General features: G+C 48.3%; 1 protein-coding gene and 1 pseudogene across 1 annotated transcript in view; one reads left to right on the top strand and one right to left on the bottom strand.

Annotated features, from left to right (window-relative positions):
* LOC149353984 (uncharacterized) overlaps positions 1–13,682 on the bottom strand; it is a 41,482-nt pseudogene extending 27,800 nt beyond the window's left edge.
* Positions 13,683–14,691: 1,009 nt separating this feature from the next.
* The window catches only part of LOC149353982 (uncharacterized), a 34,645-nt gene continuing 32,501 nt past the window's right edge, over positions 14,692–16,835 (top strand). Inside the window, exon 1 of the mRNA XM_089582982.1 lies at positions 14,692–15,143. The gene's annotated coding sequence lies outside the window, so the exon portion shown is untranslated. The remainder of the gene's footprint in view (positions 15,144–16,835) is intronic.

The following is a 16,835-nucleotide window of genomic DNA, read 5'->3' as shown; positions in this document are numbered from 1 at the left end:
AGAAAGCTGTCCGAACGTTGTGTCAGTGACACGTCGGTACACATATACTCATCTGAATGTGCTTTTTTAGATTCGTTTTTTGATTAACTCGTTTGCTTGACGGATGTGCATTATCTGTACCTCGCTACGCGCATGCTCTTTATTCCATTCCTATATATCCCCTGTACTTCAGCATGAATAAACAGTTGGTAGTCAGCGCTCGTGTTGTCTCAGTGTGTCTCTCTTTGTCCCTTGTCTGTTTTTTTGCGCTGAATTCAATTTAACATAACAATGGTCATGTAAATAAATGTGCAGTGGAAGTTAGCAAAAAGCGATTGGAGGATTGGTGGCTGAAAAGCAGAGATGTGGTATAAGGTTAGAATTGTAGGAAACCGTAGGTGAAGATGATGGCGATTCTTAATGAGAATTGCCAACACAGTAAACAAAAAAAGAAAAAAAAGAAAAGCTGAGCATGGTGGCAATTGCCACCATCCCGTTTCAAAGGGGGCGCTCCTATCCATTCATCCATCCATCCAGCAAAACCTCAGTGTTTTGGGTTTCGGTACGGCGATCTCGACGCAGACGATTGCGCTTTTGCATCATGCACGGCTCAACTAATGGTGTCTTCGGCTGACGGCACTCGTGGAGTTTTCTACGCACTCGTGCGGTGCCCCACGTTCGGCTGGATGCCACTGGTGCAGTGCCGTACATTCGGGTGGGACGAGCACGACATGCGTGCGTGCCACCGCGCCACCGTGGAGACCGACGGTGGAGCGCGGTGCAAACCCGTCGTGCAGCGCGCGCTAGCAGACGACGCTGTTCACGCTCGTTGGTTGACGCAGCATCGACGAAGAGGAAAAACGGACGAAGCGTTACAAGTGGGCACATTTTAAAAAAAATGTTGAATATTACAGCAGCTGCAATGCATTTATTCGCGCTGCAATCACGCAGCCACCGGCCGGCAAGCATGTGCCTTCAGTTATGAGGAAATTAAAGGTTTGTCTTGCAAGTTCTGCCTTGGCTCTTGCAGCGAACGGCATATGTTGTTCATCCAGCATGCCTGCACTTTATAACATGGAGCTTTTTGCCAACGTATGCGCAGGTTAAAGGATATTAATAAAGCGACAATGTGGGGCGCTTAGCGGATTGCGAATCACCTGCTGAAACCGGCAAGCATAACGCCTTGGAGTGGTGTCTTACAAAGTTACGCCCCCATAGTTAATCGCAGTATCTCACGAGCAGGCTCGTGGGTCCCGCGTTTCCCGCCGATTCTATGAACGCAAAAGCGCGGTACTGCATTGTTCTGAAGAGGCTGTTGCTAATTGTACAAACTGTTGACTGCTCTCGTTGGCGTCGGCCGCTCGTAGGAATAGCCTCTGAGAATATCGAGGGTCTCGGAGGCCTCGGTTAACAGACGGCAGGAAGAGCAACGGCACTCTGCGAGTGTTTCGCACGTTCAGCTGATGTGCAAGGAGACGTGCCACTCGTGCAGTATTTGACATCACTTCCTGCGCACCGGCACGGAGGCAGTGCGTGTCAGCCGAAGACACCGTAAGTAAGTACCGTTGTAAAACTTGCTACGATGCATAAGTTACCATAATACGCAAGCTCTGTGTGCAGTTTCACCGCAAACGAGCCAGCGGTTGAGGTAAGAAAAATTTTGAAAGTCTTTACGATAAAAACGCACAATACGGTATCTCTGCTGCACTGTCAGTGATCGCATCATCGAGCGGAGAAATATATGGCAACCGAGGCACGTTCACGCCGTACGTGACGTTATGTACTGTTTCAGTGGGAAGGCTAATACACAGCTGTACATCCGCAAGTGTCTGCGTAAGCGCTGCGGCGCGCCGTCCGCACCGATTGGCCGTACGTTAACAGCGGTAATAGCAACTATGTGGATCTACTGTACAGGTTGAAAAAAAAAATGCGCTGGCGTGTTTTGCCGCGTTATCTACCGACTGTTGCGTAAATCAGAGAAAATTGAAAAAAATTTCTCTCGGCCTAACCGCACGTTTGTTCGGGCTCAAATTTCGCACAGAGGTTGCATTTGGCTGTCAGTTTTGTTTTATGCCACATGTAGGTGGGGTACTTGCCTGATGCGGTCAGAATTATTTGGAAATCCCCATCGTCTGTGGCGACGGACAACCAAAACCGAAAGGCTTCGCAGCACTGGTACCCTTTGCGCCATCTCGCACTTACCGGAGAAACGAGTCCTCTACCGGGGAGAGCGGCGTAGGACGACTTGGACAAGTCACGGCCATGGCCTTCTCTTGATCGCTGTACGGCCGCATTTTCGGTGATGTCTTGCGCTGTTTCAAAGCAGAGAGCACCAAGCGAAGATAATTTGCTCACCAACTTAGCACAGCTGGGTTTCTCCGGTCGGTGCAAGATGGCGCCACGGGTACCATTGCTGCGATGTCTTTCGGTTTTGGTTCGCTGACCGAATCAGGCAAGTACCCCACCTAAATGCAGAATAAAACAAAACTGACCACCAAATGCAACCTCTGTGCGAAATTTGAGCCCGAACAAATGTGCAGTTAGGCCGAGAGAATTTTTTTTATGATTTTCTTTGATTTACGCAACACGCGATAGTAGAAATAAATGAACATGATTTTGTTTCGCCCAGTCGTTTGGAGCCGAGCCACGGCGCGGCCGTAGCCGAGCTAGAGGGGGACCCGTTTTTTGCACGGAGTTAGCCGATGGGCGGAGCTTGACGTCACCTTAAAGAGTCACGTGACCACTTTGAGATTAAAAAAAAGAAGGAAAAGAAAACGAGTCAGAAAACAAAGATCTACAAATGATGATGATGTCGCAGTCACACACTTTACAACGGGAGAACATCTGTTATCAGAGTCCGACCAAAATGTACAAAAAATAAAAATAATCAAATAGTCGCGGCCGGAGAATACGGCTGGTCACATGAGCCGAGCCGCCGCCGAGCTTGCCGGAGCTAGCCGAGCCATCCGAGAGGCCGGGCAGGGTTTGTGTGGTGTCTTGAGCGCGCTTTCTTCAGCCTTAGTACAGTGGCAAACGTCGAAATAGATGGTGGAACAGTAAGTGATATGAGAGCATTTAGTTACAGAACTCTTTCAGGTTGTGGTACTTGTGTTGCTTTGCTCCGGACGCTGCTTTCAGCTAGTTCCCGGATGTCAAAAGGCGTTCACAGTCATGTAACTACAAAGCAGCAAGTTCAGTGCCCATACAGCTATATAAAATGTAATCTGTGCTTGTTCCCTTTGCTGTTTCCTCGAGAAAACATCCGTCGACAAAACCAGTGAATGTGGCTGTAAATGGATTTGACTGGACGACTTTCACAGTGAGGCAGCCCGAGAGCAATAGGTTGAAATACAGTTTGTGTGCCATTCCTTATGAGCCGAAACTCAGCTATGCATGCTGCACACACAAGAGTAATTGGGGAGGTTTTGATATGTGGTTTACACGAGTTAAGTGCCTGGAGTTGGAGTTGTGAACGCAGGACCTCTTCTTCCCTGGAGATTTGTCTGAAGACTGCTGAGAATTAATGCCAGTGCACTGAAATCTACTTTAGCTTACTTCTCTCCAATAACTGAACAAGCATTCCATTGCATTTCATGACTCATCGGAGACGATTCAAAGCTGCATTTATTTTATTTTATTTAGCACTTCCGGCAACCTTTTGGAAGCTAAGGCAGGAATAATTACATAGCATTTCAATTTATATTTTTTACAGATCATTGTCATAATATGATGACAAAAATACAAAAATAAAATTATACAGTGAACAATCAATATTTATTAGCAAATTTTGGCACTTCTGAAAAAATAACAAGAAATTCAAAGTAATCACAAGTAAGGAACAACGGCTGCTAAAAAAGATTCAGACGTTGAGAGGCTCACCACCTTATTTGGCAACCCGTTCACTTGCATTAGTCCTCGGGGAAAAAGGAACTATTATTGTTGATATTGTTACGGGGATGTTACGGCGGTAAGTCTGTGTTGGCGGCTGCTCTGAGATGGCCAGCACTCAGCTCAGACACCGAGGGCCCAGCTACCAACGGTCAACGTCGTCGTCGTTCAGCGCACCGCCACTTCTTCGTTCACGGTCCATCGGTAACACTATCCCCCTCGGCTGAAGGCAACGTCCCGGTGCGTGTTAGGCGTGCGATGTCGATGGTGGATGATAGGGCTTGAGGCGAGCTACATGAACGACTTCGGACTTCAGTGGAGCGGACGTCGACTTTGGGTGCAGCGGCGTGATCTCATAGGTTACGTCGGTCACTGCCCGTAATACACGATAAGGACCTGTGTAGCGCGGCAGAAGTTTTTCACATAACCCCACACGACGGGATGGGAGCCACAGCAAGACGAGAGATCCGGCAGGGTAGCGCACATCACGGTGCAGGCCATCGTAGCGGTGTTTTTGAGCCTCTTGGGAGGCGGAGAGCTTGTGACGAGCAACCTGGCGGGCGGCGTCTGCTCGGGCGATAGCGTCATGCGCATATGTAGTGACAGGGCCGGCTGTGGGCAGCAGAGTGTCGAAGGGCAGTAAGGGGTCTCGTCCAAAGAGAAGATAGAAGGGCGAGTAACCAGCGGTATCATGGCACGAAGAGTTGTAGGCGAAGGTGACAAAAGGCAAGCTTATGTCCCAGTCCCGGTGGTCGTCGGATACGTACATGGCGAGCATGTCTGTAAGCGTGCGGTTGAGACGCTCCGTTAGGCCGTTCGTCTGAGGATGATAAGCAGTGGTGAACTGGTGACGAACGGAGCACGAACGAAGGATTTCGTCAACAACTCGGGAGAGGAAGCAGCGGCCACGGTCGGTAAGGAGTTGACGGGGAGCACCATGGTGTAATATGACGTCGTGCAGAAGGAAGTCAGCGACGTCAGTGGCGCAGCTGGTTGGAATGGCGCGAGTGATCACGTACCGCGTGGCATAATCGGTGGCGACGGCAATCCACTTGTTCCCCGAGGAGGACTCCGGGAAGGGCCCAAGTAAATCTAGCCCAACACGAGAAAACGGGTCGGTGGGGATGGGAATCGGCTGCAGGTGTCCAGACGGCAGGACAGCGGGCTTCTTTCGGCGCTGACAGACGTCGCAAGCGGCAACGTAGCGTTGGACGGAGCGGTACAGACCAGGCCAGAAGAAACGCCGGCGCACGCGGTCGTACGTACGGGAGACACCAAGATGACCAGCCGTAGGTGCGTCATGCAGTTGTTGGAGGATAGTGGAACGTAGGTGTCGGGGAACAACGAGCAAGTGCTAAGCGCCATCAGGTCGCATGTTGCGGCGGTACAGCGTGTTCCCGTCGAGCAAAAACCGGGCCAGAGAAGTGTCGCGCCGGTCGGTGCTGACGCGGTCGATGAGAGAGGTGAGGGCGGGATCCAAGCGCTGTTCGTCGGCAATGTGGGAGAGGTCGGAGATGGAGAGAACACAGGCATCCGACTCACAGTCTGTAGAAGGAGGATCGACGGGATAGCGTGAGAGGCAGTCTGCATCTTGATGAAGGCGACCGGACTTGTGAACCACGGAAAAGGTGTATTCTTGCAATCGCAATGCCCACCGGCCAAGACGGCCAGTAGGGTCCTTGAGAGAGGAGAGCCAGCACGGGGCGTGGTGGTCGGTGATAACAGTGAATGGGCGGCCAAACAAGTATGTGCGGAATTTTCCAATGGCCCAAACAAGAGCCAGGCACTCGCGTTCTGTGATGGAGTAATTCTTCTCGGCGGAAGAAAGAAGACGGCTGGCGTACGCAATCACGCAGTGCTGGCCGCGTTGTCGCTGAGCAAGGATGGCGCCAATTCCGTGACCACTGGCATCAGTGCGAAGTTCAGTCGGGGCAGACGGGTTGAAATGGGCCAATACAGGAGGGTTAGTGAGGACGGCGATAAGGCTGGAGAATGCAGTAGCCTGCTCTGGTCCCCAGGAAAAAGGAACGCCTTTCTGCAACAGATTGGTGAGAGGGCGAGCGACGGCTGCGAAGTTCGGGACGAACCGGCGAAAGTAGGAACAGAGACCGATGAAGCTGCGGACATCGCTGGGCGAGCGGGGACAGGGAAAAGCACTGACGGCACGAACTTTATCAGGGTCAGGTTGTATGCCACTCGCATTCACCAAATGGCCGAGGACTTTGAGTTCGCGGCGGCCGAAAGTACATTTTTTTGAGTTGAGTTGAAGACCTGCGCGGCGGAAAAGTGCCAAGATGGACGAAAGGCGTAGCAGGTGGGTTTCAAAAGAGGTCGAGAAAACAATTACATCATCTAAGTAACAAAGACACGTCGTCCACTTGAAGCCCCGGAGTAACGAATCCATCATCCGTTCAAATGTGGCAGGGGCGTTACAAAGGCCAAAGGGCATGACCTTAAATTGGTAAAGGCCATCAGGGGTGACGAAAGCTGTTTTCTCGCGGTCTCTTGCGTCAACAGAGATTTGCCAATACCCGCTACGAAGGCCGATGGAAGAAAAGTAGCGGGCACCATGTAAACAGTCCAGGGCATCATCTATGCGCGGTAGGGGATAGACGTCTTTCTTCGTGACCTTGTTGAGATGACGATAGTCGACGCAAAACCGCCAAGTTTGGTCTTTCGTTTTCACGAGCACGACAGGAGATGCCCAAGGGCTGTTTGAAGGCTCGATGATATCGTTGGCCAACATCTTGTCCACCTCCCGGGACCACCGGGAGAGATGGGGCTCGCAGTCCGTGGTTCGACGGGACGATGGCTGGAGGGCATGCCCAAGTTGGCGACCTCCTGGCGGACGACAGCTTGAATAAGGGATATTGTGGCCAGGGTGTTGTCCGACCTGGGCGCGTTGGTCGTAACAGGAGCCAGGGCCTCGAGTTCACGGCGCACGATGCGAGTCACGTTGTCGGGGTTTGAAGGCTGCCTCAGTGTCGGCAGATCCTCGCACGTGGAACTGGCAGCGGTGTTAGGCAGGCGATCAAAGCGGTGTGCAATGCGCCGGTGCTTGGCCTGCTCGAAGCGTCGACACACCTGCAGAACGGAGTCAACCGTAGAGCAGTCCCGGCATAGAAGAAGGTGGAAGGCATCGTCGGCAATGCCTTTAAGAATGTGGCCTACCTTATCGTCCTCGGTCATGTTGGGATCGACCTTTCGGCACAGTGCCAAGACGTCTTGAATGTATGTAATATATGATTCGGTGGCCGTTTGGGCGCGAGCTGAAAGTTCTTTTTTGGCAGCAAGCTGACGGCCAACTGGTTTCCCAAACAGGTCGCGGAGCTTCTGCTTGCAGGCATCCCACGTGGCAATCTCTTCTTCGTGGGTTTCGAACCACACGCGTGCGGTGCCGGCAAGATAAAATATCACATTGGCCAGCATCAGCGTGGCGTCCCACCTGTTGTGCTGGCTAACACGCTCATAGAGCGAGAGCCAGTCCTCGACATCCACGCCATCTGTACCGCAGAATGTGCCCGGGTCGCGAGGGTGGGCTACGACGACAGTTGGCGTGGCAGGCGCAGACGGAGGGGCCGGGTCGGTAGTCATCTCGCCCGATCGGCCCGTCGCCTCGTCGGCTCGTCGGGTCGTCGGCATGTCGGCTCGAACCCGCGACCTCCACCAAAAGATGTTACGGGGATGTTACGGCGGTAAGTCTGTGTTGGCGGCTGCTCTGAGATGGCCAGCACTCAGCTCAGACACCGAGGGCCCAGCTACCAGCGGTCAACGTCGTCGTCGTTCAGCGCACCGCCACTTCTTCGTTCACGGTCCATCGGTAACACTATTGTATGCATAAGGAAATGGCTTTTTTTACGTTATACTGTTATTTGAGCACATTTTGAGATATTCAAACTCATCTTCCACTAGTGGCACCAGTTAGTAATAGCCAATAAGTAGTTGTTTAGCACGACTTCCTCAGTGGTGTGGTAGAGTATGCAGTTGCCTACAAAAAAAAACGGCTATGTACTTGAGAGCCGATGGCCAGGTCATTCAGATAAATGAGGAAAAGAAGGGGCCTTAAGACCGAGCCTTGAGGAACGCCGGAAAGCACTGGCGCTGTTCGAGACTTCAATTTTGCTACCTGGACGTACTGATGGCAATTAGAAAGATAAGATTCAAACCACAATTAATTTCGAGTGGGACACACGGTCAAAGGGCAGGTGCTTTAAGCTGCAGATATCAGTGCTCCTTGTTCGTGAAATTTTCCTCTTGTATCATGGTGCCCCACTGAGTGATTGCTTACTCTAAGGGGTTAACATTAAAGGTCTTGCGCAGCTCGTCTGCCTGCTTTCCAACACGGCCTCTAGTGCACCAGTGCTCCTTGTTCGCCCTCACAGTTTGCAAAACGCTAGGTGCTGCTCGTACAGCATCCTTCTGCGAAGTGTGGGATGCTTTGCCAGAACAGCCTTTTGTTGGCGAGTTTCTGATGCACAGACCGCTGGTAGATGGGACTGATTGTGCAAGAAGAGAATAGGCTTCCTCCAGTTTTTCTGTTGCTTCGTCTAGAGCTGAAGAATCGCTGCAGTAAAAAAGGAGACTGCCACACTTCTCCATTACGCTTCGAAAGTTATTTCGCTTCATCTTCAGCTGGTTCGAAGAACATGGAGGTATGCTGAGAGCTGTCACTTCATGAGAACTTGCTTCTCCTCCATGCCCTTCCTGGCTGTCTGGTTCATTCTCTTGATCATCAGCAGTAGCACAGGCTGTCACAGCTACATGAGGCCGATTCAGGTAGCTTTCAGGAAGGTGAGAAAATGAACTCTCGGTCAGCCTGAACACTGCACAAAAGTGCTTGCACGGAAACTTTGTTGCTGCAAAATCCAGGCACGTGCAGTTCGGCCCTGCAAAATCCACCGTGTGCCAGCTGGATGATGACTGTGACTGCACGAGGTACTGCCCTGCCTCAGACTTTGTTTTGATGTCTTCATGCGTGTACTCGCATGCAATGAACATCCTCTGCATTACATGCTTAATAAAAGCCGGTGGTCGGTTGTGCAAATATTCTGGGATGTTGTTCTTGTATGTCCGGTACGATGATGACAGGCTCATTAGCTTCCTTTGGTGCTGATGTTGCCTGTCAGGCAGAAATTGCTTGACAAGTGTGCAGATCAGCATTGTCAAAGACTTTCTGCCATGGCTGTTTTTGATGTAGTACTGCTTCAAGATTTTGTTTTGTGCTTCAGTGCCATTATTTGTCGTCAACACTACGTCGTAACCTAACCTATATGCACGCACCCACATTTCTTTCACTCTCAGCCAATGTGTCTCAATGTAACATCTCAATTTCTCATTTTTCCAATGCTGAGATGCTTTCAGATCAGTAATACATTGATTCATTTCTTCCTCAGAGGCTGCATTGGCTATTCTTCGCAGCAGAAAGAGGGCATCTTCTTTTGCAACAATGCAACTCTCAGACCTGTTTAGCCACCTTCCCCATGCCTGCTCTCTATGAAAATCACAAATTGTGATTTGGCTTTGGGGGAAGCTGCTCTGAAGAGCATTGATTTCTGCCTGACTATAGTCAATCATCCAGTACTGCGGATTGAAGTCAGGGCACCACTGCCTGAACACTTCAAGGGCCTCTGCGATGCAGGCGCCTGTTTCAAATTGCGTTATGAAAACACCTGCACACATGTAGCCTTGTGCCGTCTTGACGACAATGAAGAAAAGTGGCAGAGCATAGTCTGTCGTTTTGTTTGTTGCATCCAGGCAGGAAACTGATTGTCCATATTTTATGAGCATTTCTTTCATAAATTTTGACTGGTAACAAAAAAGGAGCGTTTCCTCGCATTCCTGTTCCATTTGCTCCAAAACATCATCACTTGGAAGGCTATTGATTTGGTCAGTTTTCTTCTGATACTGTCTGTAAAAGAATTTGCTATCAGGCTCCTCTCTCTGATATTTATCAATTAACTGCTTAGCATTTTCTTGATCAAAAGAGCTAAACCTATCTCTGCGAAGAGCAGCCTGTATGTGGTTGTGTATGTCTTCTTGTGTTGGGAAGAATGCTCTGCAGCTTCTCGATGGCTTGTTTTTTCCTCCAAAGAGGACGTCTTGTACATAATATTCAAGACACTTCTTCACTTCCTGTACCGATGTCACGCCCTCACTAACTAGGTCCTGAATTCGTGCCGACACAGCTTTGTTCACAGTCTGGCTGAAGCCTGCCATTTCACCGAACTGATGAGCATGGTGGAAACTCATGGGCGAGACTGCCACATAGATACGCTGTTCTGTTCTGCAGTTTTTAAGGGCCTTTTGCTCCTCAAGTTCTTTTATTTTTGCCGCCTTCGTTTGCAGAGATTTTCCTATCCCTGTGTGTTGAGGGATGTCAACCTGAAATGCAAGCGGAACAATGAACACGTGAAAATCTGATCACAATAGGAGTTCAACACAATGAAAGAAGCTTACTCTTTTATGTGGAAAAGATCCTTTCTTAGATTAAAATCAAAAGAATTTATTTATCAGGGACCAAGTGTTAGAAATGTGGTTTGGCAGGAATTTTCTAAATGCCCGTGTCCTTGCCTCCAATGACGTTAACTAGGCTTGCTTTTTCCATGTAGCATTTCTTATTAATCTATTAGCGAGGTTACAAGAAAGTTTTATTATTAAAAGTAAAAGAAACTGATTTAATTTGTCTTCCTGTTCAACAGGATCCCTAAACCTGGCAAGCAAATGATTATTACAAAAAACCTGGCAAGTATAAAAATGAGAATGTGCAGATTGTGTATTGCAGTGAAGCATAGCATAAACTTGATTTTTTGGTATCGATCGACTTATGGTACTATCTGGTGCATGATTACACTATGTGGATACAAAAATGGTCATGATAAAATATGCATATTCAATGCAGAAGGCCGCCGCGGTGGCTCAATGGCTATGGTGCTCGGCTGCTGACCTGAAAGACGCGGGTTCGATCCCGGCCGCGGCGGCTGGAATTTCTTTGGAGGAGAAGTTCCAGAGGCCCGTGTACTGTGCGATGTCAGTGCACGTTAAAGAACCCCAGGTGGTCGAAATTTCCGGAGCCCTTCACTACGGCGTCTCTCATAGCCGAGTCGCTTTGGGACGTTGTACCGTATAAACCAAACCAAACCATCAATGCAGAAGCTTTATGCTTTAATGTAGGAAGTAATATAAATTAAAATCTAAGGCAAAGCACATAGCTGAACTTTTAAACATACAAAAAGAAAGGGCTAAGGTCTGAGACCTGGTGCAATATCCAGTGAGAGCTGCTGCTTCTTCCTCATCTAATTACTATAACTGGGGCTTCAGTGAGGCGCTATGGAGGGCATCAGATAAACAGCTCTTGCTGTAAAAGAAGCGTAAAACCATAGGCCATAGTTTCAGCAAAAACAAGCTGTACACTGAAATTTTGACAATTCTAATGGTCAAAGTACGGGTCTGAAATGTCTGTCTGAAAATGCTGTGCATTGTGTGCTGTGTACCTAATTATAAATTTATTCTTGTTATGTCCTTCTAATTCAAAGATAACACTTGTGCTTCACTGCATTGTTCAACAAAATATGTGAACAGTGGCCAACCTTGAATTCTGGGTACATGCTGATCCACTTTAGATGCATGCTTGCAGTGCACCCCTTCTTCTTGGTCCCTTGCAGCTTGATCTTTTTTTTGCAAAAGACTTCGCTGGACCAGTCAGTTGGATGTTGCGCCTAAAAGCATAGCCACAGATGAAAATTACTACTGTCTGTGCATGTTATTACAATGAAATCAGTACCTTACTGCAAATTTCATGTACTTCATATGCATAGGGTCTGCCATGTTTAGTTGGAAGATTTAAAAAATTTTCTACCTCCAAAATACTAACTATTTGTCACCAAATATAGCACAGAAAGCAGTATCACATTATGGTCTGTTTTGCTTGAGAAATGCTTTAATATCAACAGCTGCCTGCGCTGCCCTAAATAATTCAGAAACTGCTGTTAACTGACTCCCGTTTACAGGAGTGAGGAAAACAAGGAAATTAGACGGGCAGCGCCAGCTGCCGACACCAGTCATAGAACTCGCTTATCTCTCGGACTGGGTGCTCTTTGTCCAAGCTGCCCTTCGACCCTGGGTGGTCCTCCCGACCTTCTCCAATGGCTTCATAACGCGACTATACATATAAGATGAATTACTGTCAAAACCTGGAATTCAGCCCATGCATGCAGAACTTGTGCTGAAGCTAAACATTAATCGCTAAACCGAGGCTCATATTTAAAACTACTTAATATAAGGATTTGCTTAACGAAAACATATGCCAAATGTGTCATCAGCTTGAACACAATTAAATAAAAAAATAACCGCACCAATGATTGTTATTGTGGTTATTACTCTACCATACTGTTTTGATAACAAGGTGCTTACAGTGCTAGTGCTTTCACATTTGTCCTTGTGGCGATCAATTCCAAGCACACAGTCCTTGTCCACTTGTCGGACAACTTGGAATGGCATGTCCAGAGAAACAGGCACTGTACCCCGGTTTGAAGAGAACATCAGTTGAGCTGGATAAAGGAAAAAAGGTGCACTCTTAGAGACGGCTGCCCAAGAATCTCTGTAGCATATAAAACAGGCTAATCACACCAGCTTGACACTTGCAAAAAAAAAAAGCAAACCAGTGTTCCGCATCTAGCAAATTTTAGCTTCCAAAGATCCTTCTCTGAATTAAGTGACAGTTTTAGGCAGTTTTGTTACACAGAGTGAATTGTGCTATGCAACATGATAAAAAAAGGTTTTACAACTATACATTACTACTTCCAACTGCTCTGGTGAAAAGTTGTAAGCGTGGATCAATTTGCCTAGATGGCTTATAGTATACATATATCCTGCTACGAGAACAAACTTTACTCTCCCCGCCCTCGCCCTGAGAAAAGAAAAAGCAAGAGTGGTTCAGATCTTGTGTATCATTGAAATCTCATTCGCAAGATCTAAATATTTTGCTGCGTTACTACAATAAGACCCTGACCATAAGATGGCTGATCGAACACACAGCGAGTATAATATGGGCAATAGGGGATATTCAGAATTCCGCAAGTGCGCTTTTCCACATAACTATGTTGCCAAAAACAAGATGGCCGACTTCGCTATAAAGAAACTACGTGGGCTACAGGACAGGCGCTCAAGGTGTGGATAGAATGTAAGAAACGTATTTTGGAAGAATCAGACAAAAAACTAGTCTTTCTTGCTTTGTTTCAGCTGAAAACGCATGGTCAGCCATCTTGTTTTGGGCAACAGTGTTATGCGGGAAAGCGCACTTGTGGAATTTTTAAATATCCCCTATTAAGGATGAAAACGACTCAGGCTATGAGGGACACCGTAGTAAAGGGTTCCGGAAATTCCGACCAACTGGGGTTCTTTAACGTGCACTCACATCGCACAGTGCACAGGCCTCTAGAATTTCGCCTCCATCAAAATGCGACCGCCGCGGCCGGGATCGAACCCGCGTCTTTCAGGTCAGCAGCCGAGCCACCGCGGCGGCTGAATTATACTGCACATAAAATACGTATACTCGTGAAGGTCGCTGTTTCATCACGTTACATTAGTAGAGCATATATACTCATACTTCAAGAGTACTCACATGCCCCAGACTTGTGATTCCTTGACGACGTCGTAGAAAACTGGATATGAACGGCTGCTAACTTCTTCTCGAACGCTTGCAGGTCTTCATCGGACTGCAAATAGCCGGTCCACTTGTCACCAGTTCTCTTCAGATCTCGGAGGCATTCCTTCATGATCGCATCTTGTGGGTCGTCCGCCGAATCAGGGTCCATCATCGCAAACTTTTTCTCAGTGCGAAGAGCCGCGCAGGACCTTCTGCGAGCGCTTCACAAAATTCCACGCGCGCAGAACCGGCCTTTTTTTTTTTTCCCCGCAGGCACGCAGAGGCGCACACCGCGCGCGCCGCGCGCGCACAGCTTGTTTTCTTTTCCTTCTTTTTTTTTAATCTCAAAGTGGTCACGTGACTCTTTAATGATTCCTTGACGACGTCGTAGACAACTGGATATGAACGGCTGCTAACTTCTCCTCGAACGCTTGCAGCTCTTCATCGGACTGCAAATGGCCGGTCCACTTGTCGACCAGTTCTCTTCAGATCTCGGAGGCATTCCTTCATGATCGCATCTTGTGGGTCGTCCGCCGAATCAGGGTCCATCATCGCAAACTTTTTCTCAGTGCGAAGAGCCGCGCAGGACCTTCTGCGAGCGCTTCACAAAATTCCACGCGCGCAGAACCGGCCTTTTTTTTTTTTTTCCCCGCAGGCACGCAGAGGCGCACACCGCGCGCGCCGCGCGCGCACAGCTTGTTTTCTTTTCCTTCTTTTTTTTTAATCTCAAAGTGGTCACGTGACTCTTTAATGATTCCTTGACGACGTCGTAGACAACTGGATATGAACGGCTGCTAACTTCTCCTCGAACGCTTGCAGCTCTTCATCGGACTGCAAATGGCCGGTCCACTTGTCACCAGTTCTCTTCAGATCTCGGAGGCATTCCTTCATGATCGCATCTTGTGGGTCGTCCGCCGAATCAGGGTCCATCATCGCAAACTTTTTCTCAGTGCGAAGAGCCGCGCAGGACCTTCTGCGAGCGCTTTACAAAATTCCACGCGCGCAGAACCGGCCTTTTTTTTTGCCGCAGGCACGCAGAGGCGCACACCGCGCGCGCCGCGCGCGCACAGCTTGTTTTCTTTTCCTTCTTTTTTTTTTAATCTCAAAGTGGTCACGTGACTCTTTAAGGTGACGTCAAGCTCCGCCCATCGGCTAACTCCGTGCAAAAAACGGGTCCCAGCTAGAGGAGCCGCCGTAGTTCTGCTATGGTGGCATAGTTCTGCTAAAAGTTGTTCCGCTTCGCCGCTGCATAGTGAGCTAGTTTGAGCAGAAGCATTCGAGTCCGACAGAATATAATCATCATGTCGCATCGATGTTGACGTGGAAGGAAACTGACGACTTCATGTTAACAAAAGACCAGGACATCGAGTACGATGTGAGGGGCTGCTAGATATTGACAGCATCGATAGCAGGCTGTTCAAGCGGCAGTTTAGATTTGAGAAGGATGGCATAGATGAGTTAGTGAGGGCATTGTGCATGCCAGAACGGATTGTGAGTGCACAGCGAGTGAACGTGCCATGCCGCGGTGTACTGTGTCTTGCGCTTCGACGGCTGGCATATCCGAACAGGTGGTGCGACCTGCAGCGCATATTCGAGCTTCATCCATCTGTAAATGTCCAGCGAGGCATCACAGGTAACAAATCATGTTTCAAAGACTTTTGGACGTTTGCTCACTGACTGCGACAATCACCTGTGGCAGGCAACTATACCTGCCTCCAGGAATTCGCAGACATAAGTCGCCGTTGTTTTTTTGCTTGTTTGTGCTGCGCTATGCGTGAAGAACGTGCATTTTCCGCGACCTTTTACGCAAAAAAAAAAAAGAATTTTAACGAGTCTGCGCGTTACACGCTGAACTAAATTGTGGCTTTATTTTTTTTGCTCCATTGGTTTTTTTTTATTTTAATGAGAAAAGTGCCTAAAGGTGGCAGTGAAATTAGCCTCGCATGTTAACAGACAGTGGATGATTGTTACCTCTGCGGCAAGCACTGATCAGTGATCATTTCCGGAGATACCATAACCCAGATATACCATATAGCTTTGTTCAAGGTCTAACAGACAAGCAAAGCATTCCAGCACCAATATAGCATTTGCCCAGTACTAAATAAGTTCAAACTGTCACCTGGTTTTGCTTTCGGCTGGGACAGAAGTTGTGGTGATAAACAGGGTAGTTCAGCCATTTTAAGCAAACCATTAACTTTTAATCTGCACTTCATACTGAAAGTTATGCAACGATAATCTAATGTATGCCCACTCTTGTGTGGGTCAGATAAGATACTACAGAAATGTCTGCCTCCATGAGCATATAGGAACCTTTGATGAGCACACACCCATGTAACCTACTGCAAATTGTTCTCGTGCAAAACTACCTTTTAGCGGCTTCTGTTCAACGTATAAGGATAATGTAAACAAAACATGCTTGAGTGCTTTCATTTGTAATGCTGGCAGAGAGAAAACTGGATTTGAGGAAATCATACATTTTGAAATAGACTTCAGGAAAGCTATACAAACAGGTAGAGAGCGACAAGGCACTGTTTATCTCTCTTGGGCTCTGTACCTGTGCTCTGTTTCAAAATGATGCACCAATTAGCCAACTAGTCAGTCTTCTTAAAAAACATGCAGCAAGCAACGGCAATGCATGCATGATAAGGGAGTGATTACTCACTAGCATCCACCCAAGCGCAGCCAAACGACTACAAAGGGAAGCTGTACAGCTTCCACAGGAACTTCGTAGTCAAAGAAAAATGCGTCCTGGACCAGGATTCGAACCCGGGACCACCGCTTCACCAGAGCAGTCAATCTGCCAACTGAGCTTAATGGGAAGGCTATCACCTTGAGGGATTCCGTTCACCTTGGGGGATTCCCCTAAACATTGGACCAACACTATTGCATACATACGGTATGAGCATGCCATGCACGTGTACCTATAGATGGGCCTGCCAAAGGAGTATAGCTGGCCACAGGTTATAACAGTGGATTATAGAGTTGTGGAAGAAGGGCCATAGTGTACTGAAGAATGCCAGGGTTACCCAAAGTGAACAGAAGCTAGACCTCTGGGCCATTTATGGGTGTTTTTGTACTTTGTCTCTGTTGGTAAATAAATGCCTCATGCTGTTTTCTCTCTTCTGCTTGTGTTTAATATTTCCACATGTTATGTTTTAGTAAAAGTTTATTGACGTTACATACTACAAGCCAGAGCGGCCATGGCGAGTTCCCGCGCGTTTTGTCCCTGCCCGGTTCCCCCAGTGTCCAAGCCCTGGACTGGACACCCACACAGATACTGCACAGCACACGTAAGGGGCGCTAGCTACTGGTTTGAAAATGTCAT

This window comes from Amblyomma mixtum, chromosome 3 (assembly GCF_055824585.1).
Source record: "Amblyomma mixtum isolate Tamu chromosome 3, ASM5582458v1, whole genome shotgun sequence".
Taxonomy (NCBI): Eukaryota; Metazoa; Arthropoda; class Arachnida; order Ixodida; family Ixodidae; genus Amblyomma; species Amblyomma mixtum.
Note: the sequence above shows the minus strand (reverse complement) of the source record. Positions and strands in the feature narration are given on the sequence as shown.